The following is a 5581-nucleotide window of genomic DNA, read 5'->3' on the forward strand; positions in this document are numbered from 1 at the left end:
GGAGTTCTACTTTCTTCAAGGTTTGCAAGGGGTTGTGAGAAATTTTGGTGAGCTCATTAGAGTGATCTGAGTGACCATACACGAGTGTGAGAGTATACACTTAGGGAGTGAAGTAAAAAAAAAAAAAAAAGAAGAGGGGAGACAAACGTTTCTTTCTCCTTTTTCCCTTTCTTTGCTACTAACCCTTGCAGGTACACTTGAGACTTCATGTCTAGCGGCAACGAAGGAGTATCTCGTCCCATGGACTTTGAACAAATGATGGAGCAAATGGAGAGACGTTTCCAAGGCATGCTAGTAGCCATTCAAGATGAGTTGCTGCAACTCCAAGTTTCTGGAACACAAAAAACCACTAAGTCCATGCGAAGGCGAAGGGAAGTGGAGGAGTCGTCCGATGGTTCCAATAACAATGATGATGATGACGAGGAACCTCCCTTTCGGGCAAGACGAAGGAACCCGACTGGACCCGCTGATGTATTCAAGGGGATCAAAATGAAAATCCCTGAATTCAGAGGACGGTCCGATCCCGAGACCTTTCTCGAATGGTTATCCAAGATTGAAATGGTCTTTTCTTGCCAAAACTACTCCGAGGTGCAAAAGGTCCAATTGGCAATCATGGAATTCACTGAGTACGCTGTGGTTTGGTGGGACCAAATCAAGAAGTCTAGAAGGAGAAATGGACTCCCTGAGCTCGTTCCATGGCCCGAACTTCGAGCCATGATGCGCACCCGCTTTGTACCTGGACACTATACTAGGGATTTGTACCACCGACTACAAACCCTAATTCAGGGCAACCGGAGTGTGGATGAGTACCATAAGGAGATGGAGATCCTGATGCTTAGAGCGGATGTACAGGAGGATCCTGAAGCCACCATGGCGAGATTCTTGAGCGGGTTACGACCCGATATTGCTGAACGAGTGGAACTTCAACATTATATGGAGTTGCATGAGCTTGTTGACAAGGCCGTTAAGGTCGAGCAGAGGCTCAAGAGAAGGGGTACTACTCGACCGACTTTCGGTAACACCACCTACTCTACCAACCGCCCATTCCAACCACGGAATGACTCCCGGCCTTCACCAAATGCTCCTACACCAAAATCGAGATTCGAAAGAGGTAAGGTGGGCAACCCTAGTGTTGGCAAACCACCCTCTTCTACTCCAAAATTCGAGGAGCCTAGGGCACAAACTAGGGCTCGTGATACTCGATGCTTCAAATGCCAAGGTAGAGGCCATATTGCTAGTCAATGTCCCAATCAAATGACTATGATTATGATGCAAAATGGTGAGATCGTGAGTGAGGACGAAACCGAGTACGAAGGCATGCCACCCCTTGAAGGAGGTAGTGATGGTGAATCACCGAATGAAGAGGAGTTTAGTGCACCCGAGGGTCATTTTGGGACTGCATTGGTTGCAAGGAGAGCATTAACTGCACGTGTTAAGGAGGACGAGCTTCAACGGGAGAACATCTTCTACACCAGGTGCTTCGTCAACCAAGCACTTTGTAGTGTGATTATTGATAGTGGGAGCTGCACAAATGTAGCTAGTTCACTCATGGTGGACAACTTGAAGTTGCCTACAAGGGATCACCCGCGACCCTACAAACTCCAATGGCTCAACAACTCTGGGGAGGTTCGAGTAACCAAGCAGGTTCTTATATCCTTCCAAATCCATAAATATTCTGATGAAGTACTATGTGATGTAGTTCCTATGCAGGCTAGTCACATTATACTAGGTAGGCCTTGGCAGTTTGACAGACAGGTGACTTTTGATGGTGTGACTAATAAGTATAGTTTCTTGTACAACAGTAAGAAAGTCACTCTAGCTCCCCTTTCCCCCAAACAAGTGCATGAGAACCAATTAAAATTGCAACAAGAGTTTGAGAAGTATAGTGCAAAAAGAAAAGAAAATGAGAGAGCCGAGGCAAAAAAAGAGAGAAAAAAGGCTATAGATAGCTCGGCAAGTGAGGTAAAACCTGAGGGAAAACAAATGCTCCTGATAAAAGCCAAGAAAGTGAGGAAGTTAATGAGAGATGAGCAGCCACTTCTTATGCTTGTTAGCAAAGAAGTAGCTCTGAATGTGCATGAACTTGATATTGACATGCCTCTCGAGGTTAAGTCTCTTTTACAGGAGTATGCTGATGTCTTCCCCGAGGATGTGCCAAATGGATTGCCACCACTTAGAGGCATTGAGCATCAAATTGATTTCATACCTGGGGCTTCATTGCCAAATCGACCAGCTTACAAGAGCAACCCGGAGGAGACTAAGGAGTTGCAAAGGCAAGTGGATGAGTTGCTTGGCAAAGGATGGGCACGTGAGAGCTTAAGCCCGTGTGCTGTTCCAGTCATTCTGGTGCCCAAGAAAGATGGTACGTGGAGAATGTGCACCGATTGTAGAGCCGTAAATGCCATCACGGTAAAGTATCGCCACCCTATACCTCGCTTAGATGACATGCTTGATGAGTTACATGGGGCTGTGTTCTTTACCAAAATTGATCTCAAAAGTGGGTACCATCAAATTAGGATTAAGGAGGGAGATGAATGGAAAACTGCCTTCAAAACTAAGTATGGATTGTATGAATGGTTAGTGATGCCTTTTGGGCTGACTAATGCACCTAGTACCTTCATGAGATTAATGAACCATGTTCTACGTCCATTCTTAGGGAAATTTGTGGTAGTTTATTTTGACGATATCCTAATTTATAGCAAATCTTATGATGAACACCTAGAGCATATTGGGGCTGTTATGGATGTACTTCGAAGAGAAAAGCTCTATGCCAATCTCAAGAAGTGCAATTTTTGCACTAATGAGCTTGTGTTTCTAGGGTTTGTTATAAGTGCGCAGGGAATGAAGGTGGATGATCAAAAGGTGAAAGTTATTCAAGAGTGGCCAACACCAAGGTCTGTGGGCGATGTTCGAAGCTTCCATGGCCTTGCGGGTTTCTATAGGAGATTCGTGAGGGACTTTAGCACTATTGCTGCACCCTTGACCGAGTTGATTAAGAAGAATGAGAACTTCCATTGGGGAGATTCTCAAGAACAAGCCTTTCGCGCTTTAAAGCACAAACTCACACATGCACATGTACTTGCTTTACCTGACTTTTCTAAGACATTTGAGATTGATTGTGATGCTTCAGGTATTGGAGTTGGAGCTGTGTTGAATCAAGGAGGAAAACCTATTGCCTACTTTAGTGAGAAACTCAATGGGGCTGCACTGAACTACTCAACTTATGATAAAGAGTTGTACGCCCTCATTCGAGCACTACAAGTTTGGCAGCACTACTTAAGGCCTAAGGAATTCGTGATACACACTGATCATGAGTCCCTTAAATACCTTAAGGCCCAGCACACCTTGAGCAAAAAGCATGCAAGGTGGATTGCATTCGTGGAGTCCTTTCCGTATGTAATTAAATATAAGGCTGGTAAGTCTAATGTGGTTGCGGATGCACTCTCACGAAGGTACTCTCTACTCACTTCCTTAGATGCTAAGTTGTTAGGGTTTGAATTGATTAAAGACATCTATGCACAAGATAGTGATTTCGGTGAACTTTACCCTTCTTGCAAACACACTGGGCAAGGTAAGTTCTTCATTTCCGATGGTTACTTGTTTTATGCCAATCGGCTTTGCATCCCACATGGATCCATCCGCGAACTTTTGGTACGAGAATCCCATTCGGGTGGCCTTATGGGACATTTTGGGGTTGATAAGACTCTTGCCATGCTGTAGGAGCACTTCTATTGGCCGCACATGAGGAGAGATGTTGCACGGGTGGTAGAGCGATGCTTAGCTTGTAAGAAAGCTAAATCCAAGATACACCCGTATGGCCTTTACACCCCGTTACCTATTTCTAGTGCACCGTGGGTTGACATTTCTATGGATTTTATACTTGGTTTGCCTAGATCCAAGTATGGCCATGACTCCATTTATGTGGTTGTTGATAGATTCTCTAAAATGGCACACTTCATTGCTTGTCATAAAACGGATGATGCATCTCATATTGCTAACTTGTTCTTTAAAGAGATTGTGCGATTGCATGGCATTCCTAGGACCATTGTATCTGATAGAGATGTTAAATTCCTGAGCTATTTTTGGAAGACACTCTGGTCTAAGTTAGGCACCAAACTGCTATTCTCTACTGCGAGCCACCCCCAAACTGATGGTCAAACTGAGGTGGTCAATCGTACCTTAGGTACCTTGTTGCGTGCCATCATCAAAAAGAACTTAAAATCTTGGGAGGAGTGTTTACCTCATGTTGAGTTTGCTTATAATAGGGCTATCCATTCTACTACTGGTTTCTCTCCATTTGAATGTGTTTATGGTTTTAATCCGCTAACACCACTTGATCTAGTGCCATTACCTAGTAATGAGCGCGCACATTTGGATGGTAAGAAACGTGCAGAGTTTGTTAAGCAACTGCATGAGAAAGTCAGGGCTAACATTGAGAGGAGAACTGCTCAATATGTCAAGCAAGCTAACAAAGGTCGTCAAAAGTTGATTTTTGAGCCTGACGATTGGGTGTGGTTGCACATGCGCAAAGAACGCTTTCCTGTTCAAAGGAGGAACAAATTACAACCACGGGGTGATGGACCTTTTCAAGTGTTGGAGCGCATCAATGACAACGCCTACAAACTTGACCTTCCTGATGAGTATGGAGTTAGTGCTACATTTAATGTCTCTGACTTAGCTCCGTTTGATACAGATGATGCGTTTGATTTGAGGGCAAATCCTTCTCAAGAGGAGGGGAATGATAGCATCATGGTACGTGGGCAGGCCAACAATGGCTCGAGTAATCGAGGAGTTGAGGATCACGTGCACGCCCCAAATGGACCCATTACTAAGGCTCGCGCAAAGAAACTTCGTGAGTAACTCAATGTACTTATTCAGGCCATACACAAGTCCTTTGAAGGATTCATACACTCAAGTGAAGGTGGTCGCGGTCCGATAATGAGCATTGAAGCTACACCTGAGGATTAGGGTTTTGCCAAACCCTAATTTCCGTTTTAGCATCATAGTTAGTTATTTCCACATTAGTTGATTAGATTGAATAATTGGCTAAGTGCATATTGCACGTAGAATCGCCAAAGGTAGGATTGCTAATTTACTCATCAATTTCATCTGAGTTCTGGTTCGGCTCCTTAATGGTGCCATCAATGAAACCTTGTTTCTTCTTTGCCCTCAACGAAATCCTCATGGCCTCAGCCCATTCTTCATAGTTTGGTCCTTTGAATTGTGTCTGCGTAATTAAATTGCCTGGATTGTCATTCGCGCTCAATAAGAACGACGAGTTGGTCTTCAAACTTGAAGCATTTTGATCTGTCATCGTCCTAGGATTTATAGTTTAGGGGTTCGGTATTGTTTCAGAGCTAGAAGGCTCTGATACCATGTAAAATCAGAAGAATTGGAAAAAGTTTCATGTTTTTCTCATTGCCATCTGCTCTATATATACAAGTACAGTGTGCACCCCAGACTCCCGTGACTTCAGCCCCAATTTACCTAATTATGTGCAATTACCAAAACTACCAAATATAGATAGATACTAATAGACACAAGATAGCCGAAACTTCAGCCGAAACTTCAGCCCAGCCAC

General features: G+C 44.0%; 1 pseudogene; it reads left to right on the forward strand.

Moving 5' to 3' along the window:
* Positions 1–207: 207 nt before the first annotated feature.
* LOC140038323 (uncharacterized) lies at positions 208–4860 on the forward strand (annotated as a pseudogene).
* Positions 4861–5581: the final 721 nt, after the last annotated feature.

This window comes from Coffea arabica, chromosome 1c, assembly GCF_036785885.1.
Source record: "Coffea arabica cultivar ET-39 chromosome 1c, Coffea Arabica ET-39 HiFi, whole genome shotgun sequence".
NCBI classification, from domain to species: domain Eukaryota; kingdom Viridiplantae; phylum Streptophyta; class Magnoliopsida; order Gentianales; family Rubiaceae; genus Coffea; species Coffea arabica.